The 16395-nt window shown below is 45.4% G+C and overlaps 1 protein-coding gene across 1 annotated transcript in view; it reads left to right on the forward strand.

The window, feature by feature from the left end:
* The window catches only part of PLA2G4A (phospholipase A2 group IVA), an 869302-nt gene that overhangs the window by 776539 nt on the left and 76368 nt on the right, over nt 1-16395 (forward strand). The gene's annotated exons all lie outside the window — the stretch shown is intronic.

Here is a 16395-nt window from a genome sequence, read left to right on the forward strand (position 1 = left end):
TGGTTGCACTTTAGCCAGGCGAGCCATATGCATTTGAGTTTTTCATAAGTTTACTTTGAGGTGATGATCAAGGATCCAACGTTCCACAGAAATTAAACCTTCCCTGAGTCTAGAGGTCATGACCTCAAAATGTGGTTCCAGTTTGAAGGTGGACTGTGTATCCTCTACGTAATTGTAGCATGTGAGATTGGAAGAGCTCATAAGGCAGAGAAATAGGGTTAGTTAGAAATTGAAAAGTAAGGGTGTGATTGTTCAGCTTGTGGTGTGATACCTACTTGATAGGTGTATGATGAGGAGTTCAAATGAAGGAGTGTGACTATTTGTGGGCTAGCTATAAGGCCGGATTTGATCATTTTCAGCAAAAATCATTGGGATACCTTGTCGTTGAGCTCGTAAAATGGTGGTCGACTGTGCCAAATGATGACAATAGGTGTAGTAGTTAGACCAGCAACAACATTAGGGCCTACTAAGATTTTGAGGTGATTGTATGTTAGTGCTGATTGGGGCCTGAAACAGTTTTACCTGTCAGATAGTAGGCTGTGTTTTTCAATAAAAGATGAGAGTTGGGATAGGGCTGCGTTTTCGGTAGGCTTACCTTGAAGAAGACCATTTGAAATTGGTCTGTACTTGGATGTGACTACATGGTCAAGATCCTGTCTGCTTTTTTAATATTGGCTTAGTGAAGTATGTTGTCAGGTCATCGCATAATTCACTAGTTACTACTGAAGAGTTGATGATATCTCATTCTGGTATTGTAGCAGAGGTCTCAAGTAGAATGGTTTTGAAGATGTTGGGAGGGTAAGGGTCTCCTGTATAGTCTGTCGTGCTTATGCGTTTGATTCGGTCTTTAGTTACCATTTCAGTAAGGAAGTTGAATGAGCATTCCGTTGGTTGGATTTTTGGATAGCCAGCTTTGGCAGGGAAGGTTGTACAGGATTGTCATTGCTTGCCTTTCAATGGAAGTAAGATTCAGTGTTAACAGGTTTTCAATTAAGTGGTTCACCAAGGTATTCCTGAGATCACAGGAGTGTTTTACTTTTGATGAGATGCAGCCAGTGTTCCTGAAATCATTAACTTATCTCTAAAGATATTTGGTTAGCAATGAAGCGTCAGTTATGCACTGCGTGATGTAGTATCTCTTGGCCTCTGGAGGTTCTGGAGATTGAGTAATGCCTTTGCAGCTGCTTTTTAGGTCGAGCCTGGCATACGCAGCGCGAAGCGCTGTCGCCAGCGAGGCTTATTGTTGCGGACTTGCCTCGGAAGTGGGACAGGAGATGGGCACGTGCAGAGCTTTTGGTGATTTGAGCAGGTGTATGCGCACGTGCACCCACGCGCTGTGCACATCGCCTGTGCTGCTTCCGAGGCAAGTCAGCCTCCTGCAATAGCACTTTTTTAATGCTGACGCACGCTCCACACGCCCCACTTACTGGCTCTTGTGGGGGCTCTGCACTGCTTCCTGGCTGGTCTCCTCGTGGCAGGGGGGGCCTCTTTTCCGATCACTAGCGCAGAAACGCGCGGGGCTCCGTCATGCTCACAGGAGCCCCGCAGCAGCATTCACAAAGACGGGGTGGGCTCCCGTCGGACTTCTCTCTGCGGGAGGGCTTCTTCACAGGGGCTACAACATGCGGGGCTCCCTCAGCTCATGGGAGCCCTGGACAGTGCTGCGCGCTCCATGCCCCTGGCAAAGTTGGCCGTACGCATGCTCATTGCATAATAAATGCGCGTGTGTTCCTGTGAATACGTGCGTCGCGCGCTTTCACTTTCCTTACCACCTCTGTACATACGTTCTTGGTAGTTTGTGTGTTTTGTAAAACTATTCCATTGCTTGGGACACAGAAAGGTGGGCTTTTCCTCATGATCCCCACTAATGCAAAAGCACACTAATTATCTTTAAACTGAGCCGGTCCATTAAAAAGCAGGGATGAGCAGGGAGGTGGAAGGTTTTGAGATAGTACGATCGTTGCGATCTCATTGGATCCCTCAGTGTGTGTTTGGGCACGTGTGCCTTAAACTCCAAAATACCATGTATGTGAATAGACCGCACGCTAGGTGTGAATGTAAACAGAAGCTCTTCCTTCGCAAACAAAACAATCAGACCTGGAAGTTCCTTAAGAAAAGTGAACAAAATAAATGGTGACATGTGTGGAGTTTAATGAAGCCCCGTCAAAATGGTCCATTCCCTGTCTCAAGCACGTTTTGCAGATGGTGTCACTGTGACCTTGCAGTTTCCATCGAACGACCTCTTTAATTCACCAAGGACGTGAAGAAGCGGACATTTGTGTGCTGCTTCATTCAGACATACAGTGTATACTGCAGGTCCGGGGAAGGGAGTTTACGGGACAGGAGGTGGGGGGGCGTGAAGGTGAGCGCGATACATACAGCAGCCATGGCTGGCGAGCGCAGGGGCGCTGGTGGAATGAAGTTGGCTTTGTGCTCCCATTGTCTCTGCGGCTCCCTGAAGCGAGACAGTAACAAACAAGCGCTGCTCAATACGCTGGCATCCGGCACAATACAAACCGCAAAACTCTCGGAGAAGCTGTGGTCCTGGCAGGAGTGTGTTGCAGTGAAACATGTATTGGATACGCCGGAGTAACCTGTACAATGCAGAGCAGTAGCTTTGTCACTTGAGCAGTTTACCGGTGCCAGAGCCGTGGAGTACCAAACACAGTGGTTTCACTACATATGCAACTATAGTACTCCCAGCACCTGGGGAACTCCTGGTCCATGAAAATATTGGTAAAGGGCAATAAAAAAAAAACGTAGCGCCGAAACAAAGTCCTACATTTGCCGCTGAGGTGGTCAGGGAGTTGTTGGGCGGGTCACTTGGGGAGTGCAGAACTCAGAAGAGACATGACATATGCATGCCCTTGTTGTCTTTTCCCACAGCATCCACCTCTTAATTAGAGTCCAAATTGTTTTAAGAAATATAGCTCCGGCCAGACATTTTGGTCCACATTTGTTAACACTTAGCACTGTCACAAAGTGATGCAAAGTTAAAGCAATGCACTGGTATTTACTTCCCAGCGGAAAATATATTTTGTACTGTCAATGTCCCTTTTTTCAGTAAAAAAAGCATTTTTGTTCCGCTCTGCGTCAAGGAAAAGTTACTGTGGTGCTACCTTGTTAACATTCATAGTCTTTTACGCAAAGTCCTAAACAGTAAGATAGCCAAGCTGGACTTAATGTTAAAATCTCCTTGAAGTAGGTACTAACAATAAGTAATGTTTTAATTTCTCAAAATAATTCACACATTGCTGAACTTCACATCATACATCCAGAGTTGGGGATCTTTCTATGTTTGTCTAGACAGAAATGTGTACTTGGTGTATGACCCCTGTACAAATCCTATGCTAGACAGCGCACACTCAACTCTGGAAGGCTATGCGTCACACAAGGAAACCTCTAAGAGCACTAGTGCCGGTGAAGACCGCAGTATCAGGGCAATCTTAATAGATTGTATTATTTTGTATTGTAATTGGATTCATATACTTCTGTGATGTGTTTTCCCCTTGTGCAACACAGCAAATCAATTTTGATTGCTGCGCTGTTTAAAATTCCTAAATGACCCCCTACTATTAAGGGTGACTAGTGTGTCATGCTGTATCTTAGTTTCAATCTCTTTGCCACCTCCTCGAGCTAGCGTTGAGGATGCGCTTTCATTCCCCCTGGAGAGTTAAGTGTACAGAAGAAGAGCCTTGGTTAGGTTATTGGAATTTAGGTAGCATTGAGACACCAATGGTAAACAACAGCATCTGCTAAAGGTATTGCCCAGTAACCATCTACTGCCTCATGACCCAGAGAAAACAATCTCCATCTGCCTTTTTAGTCTGATATCTACAACCATTGTTAGTGCTTGGAAAACAAGCAGTTGCAATGCAATAGGTCTCGCAGTTGTGAGAGTTTGAGCTATTGGCATTGTTAATGGCAATGCCTTTTATTTACGTGTTGGTTTTTAAAACATAAATGAAAGGCATTGTCATTTACAATAGCAATAGCTTAAGCTCTCGCAAATGCGAGACCTATTGCATTGCAAATGCTTGTTATCATTGAGGTTGCATGTTTACCCCGTATTCGTTCAAGAGGTCTTTCTTATAGTTATATCTTTTTTTCACATCGAAGATGAACTGTTCATCCTTCCATCTGTGTAGTGGTAGCTGTAGTCTTTTGAGAGGGATCACCAGGTCGAATGCCCCAGTTAGCCATTGCTGAGATATTCCTATGATATTTCTTGGTCAGATAGAAAGTAAGCAGATCATTTTTCGTGTAGTTATTTTAGGTCGAGATTCTTCCTGGATCTGGTAGTAGTGGTTGTATTTCATTCTGAGAATATTGGATTACCTGAGAGATTGAACTTGAAATAGTTGAAGGTGTTGGTCCCTCCATGTAGTTGAGTGTGTTTTCTGTGACTGAGATCAGGTTTCATAGGGTGACTATAGCTTCTAGAGTGTGCCCTGCTGAGTGGGTGGGTCCAGTAATCTATTTGTGATGCTTAAATATTAGTGGCCGGGTATGATGTTAATCGTAGTGCTGGTTTGTCGAACCAGATGTGGAGCCTACCAATGATGACAAAAAACACTACGGTGGGAGAGGACCTAGGGGAAAATTTATAGACCTAGCTCTGAGTACAATCCCCAAAAAATCTGATAACAACGAAAGGTACCAGAGGGTCTGAAATCAGAAAAAGAGTTCAAAGGTATAGGATATCTACCCAACAGACCACAGTCCCTTACTCAACTAGAGGTCAAAATGATCGACACAAAGGCTCTCGAGAGATGAGGTAAATACCCATCAGTCACCATACGGATCCGCCCTTCATCATTTGGGATTTGTCCGGACCACCCGTCTGAGAAAATTTGTGTTACAATCAAAGGATGACCTGGTGGTTAGGAGGTCCCCTTTGGTGTTCCAATTATAGTGTGGTCTACCACTCGATCTTAGTGAGTGGAGAGAAAATATGGGACTGGGGTGTGCAGTGCAAATGACTGTGAGTGAGAAAAAGAAACAAGAAAGTGTGTTAAAATTGGTTAGGAGAGCACGGAACGACCTTTATTCTGTGTATGCTCTCAATACCAAGATTAAAAAGTATAACCGTAGGCAGTCAAATTAGGTAGACCGTCTGAGGTGAGGTCGACATGTTTCAGCAAACATGGACTATTGCGTCCTTGCTTTCATCAGGACCAGAATATGAGGCTAGTGCTACTGCACAAAAGTGAAAAGATACATAGAAAGTGACAACAGAAAAAGTGAAACAAGTGCAAGGAGTCACCTGTATGATCACCCCAACTGGCAGTGGCTCAGGGGAAAATGAAGCACCGCTCTGTCCGTCGGTGCTCCGTGGCCGGCGTCCTATTCCCCAGTCGGCTAGGACGCCGGCCACGGAACACCGACGGACGGAGCGGTGCTTCATTTTCCCCTGAGCCACTGCCAGGTGGGGTGAGGCAATTCTACCTTACAGATTAAGTGAACAACACTAACTGTATTGGCATTTGGATCATACAGGTGACTCCTTGCACTTGTTTCACTTTTTCTGTTGTCACTTTCTATGTATCTTGATTGTGGCGGACATGGGTGAGGGCCCCATGTCGGGGCCCGTCCAGGTCGGTCTGGCTGGGGAGCTCGGCGGCTGTTTGACTCGAACCGCTTTGGTGGGGTCCCATGGATGCCCCGCGGGGGATACCTCGCCCCCTTGGGCAGCGGGACCGCACCCAGACTGTTGCTGCTCCTGATGTTGCTCTTTGACAATTTGGTCTGCTGCCGCCATTGTTTGCATTGCTGCTCGAGACTGGGATCCCCTGTTTTGCACCCTTGGCCTGCCTTGTTTCGATCCTGTGTACACTCCATGCAGAACTGCTTGCTGTATTCTACTTTATTGTGTACTAAAGTTATGACCAGGAGAGGACAGGGGTGAGACAGAATTGCCTCGGCGGACTGCTAATTATTGTATGGAGATGAGGACTACTCGCAGCTGTAACAATATGGCCGATTCCTCTTCATGTTCCTGATATTTGAGGTTGTGTCGATCTCGTTTCGATGTGGGTTTCAGCGGTGTTAAGGCGGGGGGTAGGAGCTGAATGTTCGATTGCAGATCTCCTCTCCCACTGGTTTTCTTTCCCCCTTCCTTTCTCTTTTTGTCTGTTGTGTTCTTTTCTCACTTTCTGATTCTTCTATATTTCGGGTTCCACTTAGGGCGACAGGCACGCTGCTGGGGGGGTAGGCCGTAGCCTTCTGCAGGGGTGCAGGGTGGTGTGGGAGGGATGGGGTCTTGAAATTGTCCGTTCTTTCTTAGTTCTATGGCTCTTTTGTATCCCTTTATCGGGACGCTGTGCCTGCGCGCGTCCTCCATGGAGTGTTAGCCGGCAGTGTGGGGTATGACTTCTTCACGTCCATGATAATGACAGCACATATATCATGTCTTACTCGCCTCGACCCCGATCGTGGGTCTCTAGTTCTGTGTACTTTATTCGCCATGGGACGCGTATAGCGGCGCTGCGTTCTTTCTTTCCTGTTTTTTTAATATTCCTTTTTCTGCCCTTCCCCCCTCTTTTTTCCCTTTATTTGGGTTAGTATAGTGGATGGCTATCTTAGCGATGCTGTTCTGATTCCTTTGAATTGTACCAGCACACAATCAGGTGGTGACGGGTGGATGGTGGGCAGCGGTGGGAGCTGATTTGAAACGGGGCGACTCTATGTTGATTTTTGCCAATTGCTGCTATTACTTCCGCTTCTCACTGCTCCTTTGTACTGATGCTTTACCAACTGCCCGCCATAGGACTTCAGATGTCAAAAGTTGCTACTGCTCCTGCTATACTTCCTATTATATTATAAAATTAACCTTCTTTAATCCTGCTCCTATCGGTTATACTCAGCCTCTTAATGTTGATGCTTGTTTATATACTGCTGAGAAACTGCTGGGGAATTCTAATGCTGACTTTGTGCGCTTATAATGTGTCGTGGCCGGCCTGATTGGTTGTAGGCCCGTATTTGTATGCTTCTACTTGCACAATAAAGGTTTTTAAAAAATAAAAAAGGTAGACTTTAACATGGTAGAAATAGCTTAGTTCAATGTAAATGGTAAATGGGTCACTTTAGTCTCAAAGTACCTTGGATGCGTTACGCAATATAAACAAAAGGGTCGCAGGGAAAGTGATGCGTCTTTTCCTTGCTTTGGGGTAGGTGATGCGTTGGTTCCTTACTGCAGCGCAGGGGAGGTGATGCGTCGGTTCCTTGCTGGAGAGGAGGTGATGCGTTGGGTTCTCTGCTGTGATCCGGTGCGATGCAACAAGATGGCGCCTCGATGGGATGTGACAATCCGGTGCGATGCGACAAAAAAGCGTCTTGATGCGACAACGTTGGATGTGATGCGTGCATGCCCGATGACCGTGCGGCAAACTCAGTAACTTCTGAGTCACAACAGGCCCTGCGACACGCTTCTCCGGTGATGCGTCAGCGACCTCTGTGGCGCGACACGCTTCTCCGGTGATGCAACCCGCTTCGTTGATGTTACGACGGCTATCAGCTGAAGCGGTGGCACGCTTCTTTGGCGATACGACGGCAAATGCTGTGGCGGCGACACTTCTCCTCGTTGCGTCGCGCTTACAGCTCCCAGCGACTCGTAGTCTTCTCAGAGGACCCAAACAACAGTAGGTACCTCTCTGCAGGCAGAATTCCTCAGCAAGGGAATTCAGGGGAGCTGGTGGTGAAGTCTTGTATCCCTGAGACTTCAGGCAGGAGGCGAGCACAGTTCAAGCCCTTGGAGATTCTTCTTCAAGATTGCAAAAGTACACACAAAGTTCCTTTCCTTGGCAAATAAAGTAACCACTGCAGGCCAACCCCAACAGCACAGCACAGGGGCAGTCTCCTCCTTCAGCTTCCTTGGTTATTCTCCTTGGCAAAAGGTTGTCTTGATTCCCAGAAGTCATCTAAAGCTCTAGGGTCTGGGTCCCTCTTTTTATACACCAAAATCCTTTGTCTCTGAAGGCAGAGAGTGTCTGTACCTAGTCCAAACCAGTTCTGGGTGCATTCTGCCAGTGCACAACTTCTTCCTTTGTCAGTGTGTGCCAGGGTCATCAGACACACCACAGGAGGTGGGGTCAGCATTTTGGAAGGCAGGCATAGCCCTATTCAGGCCCAGGTGCTACTCCTCCCACCACTCCTCATGCAGATAGGTCTATTCAGCCTTGTGCTGACTCACCCTTACTCCCGGAGCCACCCCAGCCCCTGTCACTCACAAACCGACATGGAATACACAACCTAGCAGAGGCAGGCTTGGGTGGTTAGGCAAGAAAATACCTATTTTCTAAAAGTGGTATTTTCAGACACAGAATATTAAAACCACCTTCACTAAAAGATGTATCTTAATATTCTGAGTTCATGAATACTAAACTCAAATTTCTACCTAGTTCCCTGAGTCAGTTAGGATTATAAGATGTTATAATCAAACTGCACATTCTGGCCAATGGGAACAGGTAGCCTTGCAATAGTGAAAAACTAAATTGGCTGTAATTCACCATTAGGCCATTCCACACACACACACACCTCAGGGCTTGTCCTACCTTTTACATACAATGCACCCTGCCCTTGGGCCTACCTTAGGGGTGACTAATATGTAGAAAAGGGAAGGTTTAGGGACTGGCAGGTGGGTGCACTTGCCAAGTCGACATGCCAGCCCCAGGCTGCAAACAGGCTCTGCAATGGCAGGCCTGAGTCACATTGTACTAGCTGCTTCTGTGGGTTGCACAACCAGTACTGCAAGCATACCAACAGCATTTGATTTACAGGCCCTGGGCACACATGGTCCACTGTACTAGGGTCTGGCAAGTAAATCAAATAAGCCAATCATGAAGTCACTAATCCATAACAACAATTTACAATAGGGAGCACTTGCACTTTGGCACTGAATAGCAGTGGCAACGTGCCCAAAGCATCTAGACCAACAAAAACAAAGCAAAAACACAGGAGGCAACAGAAAAAAAAGGCAGGGAGACCCACGCCAATGGTGCCAAGCTAACCGGGTCCGCTCCGCCTCTAGGTTTGGGTGGAATCCAAGATCACCTGTCAAAATGAAAATGTAACTCCTAGTGTCAAGTCCGGAAAAGATAAATCCTGATGCCGAGTCTGGAATAGATTAGTTCTGATGGCGAGTCTGGAGAGGCTAGATCCTATTGATCTCTTCCCTACCATCACTAGAAAAAAGCACAAGCCTTTGAATTGTTGTGAATTAAAACATTTTTAGATTCGGGTCTGGAATCCTCACTATAACTTCTTCTGTAAGAGTATTTGATAGATGACCAAGATCCAGATGTAACAAAGACTGATCTGGAGATTATCCGTAGTATTCAGTGTTACCACAATGAGGAAGATCGGCAGATTAGATGTTTCTAGTGCTCCTCTTCTAAAAATACTAATACTCTAATTCTAATCATCATTACAAGAGTTATGATACAATAGTGTATCAAATTAAGCAGCAGGGTTTACCAAATTTCATAGTAAAGAAAAACAAATCATGCAGCATTTTGTGCAATAAAATGCAAATTGTGCATTATCTACTTATTTGGACATGTCAAGATATAATTATTTATACCGGCCTATGTTTTATGCTTCTGAAGAGTCATTCATCTGGTCCATATATTTCGCCTCTGCAGTGCCTGAAAACATCATTAAGTAGACGTAAGGCAACCCGTTTACCTTTGCAAAATTGTAGGAGCTGCAGAGCATTCCCATTTGCAGCATTTTGGTATCCTTTGATCCGTTTGAGCTGTTTATATTTTGTACTGATGTATGCACCTTTTGCAGCAGATGGCGTATGTGCCAAGTGAAACAAATCCATTATTATGAGAAAACCCTGGCAATGGCAAAATCACAAGGTTTCAGTGACCCTGCTTATCGACCTGTGAAATAGGCCCTGCTAAAACGAATGCATCTGTTTCCAGTGCCCAGTCTGTTTCAATGCCCCAAGTGATTACTACAGTCCTTCCCATCATATGACTAATTAGAAGTCCATTTCACTGAAAAATTTACTTGGATATAAGTTGCTTAATATTGTATGCGTTCCTGGCCAGTTATCAAAGCTGTTCAGTTAGGGAATGCAGGAATGTAAACAAGCTGACAACATTCATTTCTTGGCCTTGATCCACCAGTGCTAACTATCTTTGTTGTAAGGTATGAAGAGTGTTTTCATTAGTTCCTGGCACATGCTCAACAAATTATAATAATTCTGGCACCTTTTACAGAAGATCTTGTACAAATTCGAGAACAGCCAGATAGCAGCGGCAGACCCGACCGTGGCATGGGTAGGCGGCATCTCACAAGGTGCTGCAAATAGCAAGCCAGCCAGCGATTACATTAGGCTTTTCCTGGGCAACCCGCTCAATATACCACGCGAGACCGGGCTTGCATGCTTGGTACTTCTAGCAGTAAAAGAGAGTATATGGTGTAAAGAGTTCAAAAACATATGCGTGCTACTTGAAGCCGTACAAACAGACGTTGACTTAGTGAGACAGGATGAAAAAGACTAGGACTGAAGGGAGAGGTTCAATCCCAGACTAGAGAGGCCCATTTGTAACTGGCTGCAAGCGTTTCGCACATTGGCATGTAGATTCGCTGAAAAATTCCTGCAGAGCCCAGTGGCACTGCTTTTCTATGAGCAGAATGTCCATGAAACACAGCACAAATATCAAAGCAAGGCTTGGTTGAGATACGACGAGGGTTTCAGGGAGAAGATGCAAGCATGGCCTATTATAGACTGGGATCACCAGGGTGTGACCGATTCTACCCAACAAATGTTCAGTGCGCGTGAGGGAGTGGACCACATGACCTTACATTTCGGTTGTATGGAAGCAGGAAGAGGGCAGAGTGGTACCAGCCAGGACGAACAATATTCAAGGGGCAAGCCCTCAAGCTTGCAACGAGCTACCTTTTTTTAGTTCAAAAGTTTTATTTATTTTAAAGGAGCACATAAATAGTAAAATACAATAAATAGTGATACAGATGAGCATTGAAGAAGAATAATATAACAAATATGACTAGATTACAAATATTTCATCAGATAAATTCCATACGTATGTTGTAAAATATGAAAAAATTAGAAAGCGGAATCATAAAGGGCATCAAAAGTATCACTGTGAGATAAAGAAGATATATAAAGAAAGAAAAGAGAGAAGAAGAAAGAGAATATAGAGAAAAAGAGGAAGAAAGAGGGGAAAGAAGAAAGAAAGGAGAGAAAACGATCTCCCGTGGGGCTACACATACAAACAAACACCACTCACTCAGGTTGCAACGAGCTACCTGATGGAAATTTAAGAAAGGGGCCTGCAAATGAGGACAGACATGCAACTTTAGACATGCATGCAGTGTTTGCGGGGGATGCTACCCCCCCCAGTGAGTGCAGAAAGGGAGTAATTAAAAGAAAGAACCCCCCCAAGAAGCAGAACTGAACACCACGGGGAAAACGAGGGGGCGACCGGTTTAGCACCTACCCCAATACAATTCAGATTCTTCATTCAGTTACTCATCGACTACCACAAACATGGCGATGCACGCTTTCTAGCAGAGAGTTTCTCCTTATAAAGGTCCTCGCGTACAACGGTTCTGTAACAGTCTCAAGTCCATTGCAGAAAACGTCGAGGTCACGTAAAGAAAAGTGCCCAACAAGTTTGAGCTGGGTCACGTGGCTGCCCCATTTAAAGAACCCCCATTTAAGGGTTTCATTGTCTCGCTCCTAGGGGTCGTTCCCAAGAACATGCCTTACCCAGAGGGGGTTATCAGTGAGTGACTGGCTAGATCAAGACTAGTGTTTGGTGTCGTATGCCACACTTGATGAAGCAGTGGACCTCCTGAGGGAAGCTGGTACGGGAGCCTTGATGGTCTGAGCAGACATGGTGTCAGCCTTCTGGATCCTCCCGGTGCACCCTGACCGTCACCATTTGCTAGGTTTCTAGCTAGATTGTGCCTTCTCCTATAACAAATGCCCACCCATGGACTGTGCCATATATACTGTGCATACTTTGAGGCCTTTGCACCTTCCTAGAATGGGCACTAGGGGAAATATGCCTCGGTGGGTGGGGTAGGGGGGGCTTGCACTACCTGGACAACTTCCTGTTTGTGGGAAACCTTCACACTAAGCAATGCAGCTCCCTACTGGAGCACTTCATATCCATAGCAGACCAGCTCAGAGTGTCCTTGGCACACGAGAAGACAGAGAGCCCTAGAACACGATTGACATCCTAGGAATAGAGTTAGACTCCGAGGATGGAGTAATCAGACTGCCAGTCCAAAAGGTAGCAGAATTGAAGCAAGTAATCGAAGAGCTGCTAAACAATAAAAAGAGGACCCTAAGGAAGATGCAACAGGTACTGGGTAAACTCAACTTTGCTGCAAGGGTCATCCCTGCGGGGCATACATATTTCTAAAGGCTTGGCTTGGCAGACAAAAAGCCTTTCCCTGACGCAACACTGGGTCAGATTGGCAGCAGGGGTCAAGCGGCTTAGTGACAGACTTTCCTAAATGATTTTAATGGAAGGCTTTTAGGTGGGACTCATGGGTGATAGCAGATAAACCTGTTCACAAATGCAGCAGGTAGCGAAGCTTTCTGCACCATCCTGGGATCAACCTGGTGCACTGTTCGGTGGCCTGAAAGGTGGCACCAGTTAGGTTGTATAAGAAACGTGCCTTTCTTGAAATCTTTCCCATCTTGGTGGCATTCTCACTATGGCACAAGAGACTAGCCAACAAGCAGGTGACACTGGTCAGACAACCAAGCAGTGGTGCAAGCGCTAAACCTAGGGGCAGCACACTGTTGGGACTGGGATTACTGCAGTGCCTGGTGGGCTGTCAGTTGAAGGTGAATATATGATGAAGGCTGGACATGTCTGAGGATATGATAATTCTATTGCTGATGCTCTCTCTCATTTTAAGTGAGAGAGATTCTTTCAATTGGCTGCATGGGCTCAGGAACAGATGACACCACTACTGGACGATGGGATGTAGTGGAGCAGAATTAACAGTACTCATTGATAAAACATTGGTACCAAAAACCGCCACCACTTATCGTATGTGCTGGGACCGCTTCCAGAAGGCAACAGAGGGGAATGATATACAAAAAGCAGGTAACAGCGACATGGTGGAAGAATTCCTACACTGGGCATTCACCCACGGCAAGTCCAAAACATGGACAGCCTCACCTAAGCACAGTGGCATATTGCCCAAAGCTTTATGCGAGGGTGGACCCGACTAACTCATTTTATTGCTGCACCACCTTGCGGGGATGGGGCCACCTACAGTCAAACAATTAGGACAGCAGGCAGCCCATAGACTTAAATAGATTAAAGGCAATTCTGCATGTGCTACCTGGCACGTGCCTGTCTATCCGGGAGACTTGTTCAAGGATGCATTCTCAGTAGCATTCTTGGGTCTACAAAATAAACTATCTTGTAGCCCCCTCCAGGACCGACCGGGGGAATGCTTCTCCAACTGCAGGACATATACGTGGGGGATAGACACATAGTGCTACACCTTAAGCGGTTAAAAAAACAATCTGGAAGGTACGGGTAGATTATTGTAGTTAGATTGCCTCGCTTCCAGTGAATACTCTCCCGTATGCCTGACACACAGATACCTACTAGAAAGACCAGATTGACTCAAATTGTCAGGTCAGCAAGACGGATGCTTGTTCTTTTAACTGCATACCTGAATAAAATCTGGACCAGAACTAAAATTAACTGGAACCAGCACCCTTAAAGAAGATAAAGTGGGTGGATCTAATAAACAAGATTTTAATTAGAGATCTATATTTTGAGTTAAGATGGACCTGACTACATAAAAGTTATTTGTGAATGATCCCATCGAAGTGTGAAATAATAAAGATATCAGATTAACCCTTGAAGGGATTCATAGAAATAGAAGGGTGAGAAAACTAAACTAAGACCCTCCAAAGAAAATTAGAGGGCATTTTCCGGCACCTATGAGACTGTAAAAAACAGACGAGGAGCCTGTCCAAAAGTTCAAAAGAGGCAAATATAAGAGCTTCCACATAAATCAATAGATTTTTAAATATTGAACTATTGTCCTGAAGAAGGTGACGATCCACCGAAACGTCGCATCGACAGTTGTTCTTCATGTATTTATTGCACATATTGTTTTCCTTTTATTTAAAAATATGGTGAGTTTATGATTTTAATCTGTTTTTAATTTTGTCAATATAATTTGTATAAAACATGATCTTTGAATAGAATATTGATAATATATTCCTTTGAATTCATGTTTGATTAGAAATTGATTATTCTATGTATGATTATATATTTTTGTCTGTAAATTTAGCAACCTGGTAAAATGTGTCTTATTATATCTCGGTGTATGGCTTTACTATAACTAATTTATCAATCCAATTAGAGGATCGAATCCTCATGCTCTCAGAGTAGAAGGAGAAGGGAACTTTGTATTTGTTTCTGAAGCTAAATGACATCACATGAGGACAAAGAACAATTGCCTGATTGGGGTTTAACATACAACAGAACTGCATGCCTGGAACATATTAATGACCAATGCTTTCGCGAAATATATGTACCAGGCTGTTAATTAAACTGAGGCCGTTCTCACACAAAAGAAGACCTGGTGTCTATTATGTTGTAGGTTAAGTGGTAAATGACGAGAGGGCGTGAAGGAAAGCTCACCTGCTGGGGTTGGTTGAACCGCAGGCCCAGGAGGTGTTAGCCAAACCTAAGGGGGACTATGAATAAAACCATCCGTTGGCAGCAGCAAAGGGACAGGCAACCGGTAAGGGTAACCATGCGCCAACAGGTCTGCGTCATTCAAAAAGCCCAATGAGAGTCAAGGGGCGGGCCATCAATGTGGCCAAAAGGGGGCTGGGACTAGCCGAACGCACAATTGTTGGCTATGATCGATATCCCACCAGCTTGCACTAAACTATTGCGGGCATAGCAGCCGCAGGGTGAAAGCTGGGGCATGGGGGGATACAGTGAGTGAAAATAAATGACATCTAACAAGTACATAAAGAACAATTGTCTGAATAGGGTCCCCGGGATGCATCATGGCAGGTACACTGGAAGGTAAACAAAAGTCTAAATGGTGGTCACCGTGGGACAGACACAGCACTTGCGGCCCAGACACTGCCACAGGGCCGTGACCGCTAGACATCGGTAGCAAGGGAAGCCGGGAAGCCACCACCTACTGTACTAAATAGGCAGCAGGAAGAGCTGTCTCGAAAGTAATTTATGGTCAACCATTAAAATAGCTGTTCTGACTTTATAATGATTTATGATATGTAATGATGTACAAAGTTATGCAACTGACAGGAATTGATGTTCACTGTATGACCAGTTGTGAAGTGAAATGATTGACGTACAAGATAAATGCATGTCTGGAGCATATTGATGACCAATGTTTTTGCGAAAGGTATGCACCAGCTTGTAAATCTAATAAACTGCGGATCTTGTCACACCAAAGAAGGCTTGGGGGTCCCTTATGCTGAAGGTTAAGTTGTAAATATTAAGAGGGCCTTAAGGAAGCTCCCCTGTTTTGGGGATTTGAGGGGTTATACAGTTTGCAGCCATTGCAATATGCGGGTTTGATTGGCCAGGCCTCTCTGGTCTACCTGTTCACCGCCCGAGGCTCCTCTAGCTGATGTTCCTCGCCCTCCTGTGCTAGATTAGTTGCCGCATTCCATGGCAACAGAATGTGCAACGTGACAAGTGATGTTGGAGGGAATAGTGAATTAACTGCCTGACTGACCAAGTGTATTCAGTTGCGGCACCGTGGATTTACACTTGCACTCCATTCCTTCCCTGGGTTCCCACCAAGGTGAACTTTTCTTTGTCCAGTTCCCGCCTTTAAACACATCACAGGCGCGCTTTGTGATGCTCGGTTCTTGGGCTATTCTGCAGGGCCCCTGCACAGGATCTAGTGAGAACGTGTTGGCCTGTTGTGTTATTGATTACGCCCAGAACTGCCCGTCCAGCGATTGGAAAATGGTATGGTCTGTCATAAGTGTATCTAGAAGCATCTGATTCCGCAGCTGGGCTGTTGACGTTTGAATCTACCAGGTTCTCGTGATGGAGAGGGGTGCTTGGTGAGAAAGGAGTGGACGCTGTCTATAATAGCACGTTTTATGCTGCTTCAAAGAACAGATATGCTGTGGAACGAGAAAAACGTGTTTAATGTTTGAAATACTTTACTTCTGGACGACTGGATGTCTACGTATTGTCCTAACACTCAAAGAAGGAGCCAACCGGTCTCTGCATGGCTAATTGTTTTATTTCTTGAATAATTCTCTTTTTCAGGTTTTAACCTTTTCACCTCCCGCCCACTCCCGTGACAAGCATTACGCATTCCTTGAAACACGCTAGTACCTCCTCAGAGGATTAAGAGGTGATGGCCGTTGGT

This window comes from Lissotriton vulgaris, chromosome 1_1 (genome assembly GCF_964263255.1).
Source record: "Lissotriton vulgaris chromosome 1_1, aLisVul1.2, whole genome shotgun sequence".
Classification (NCBI taxonomy): domain Eukaryota; kingdom Metazoa; phylum Chordata; class Amphibia; order Caudata; family Salamandridae; genus Lissotriton; species Lissotriton vulgaris.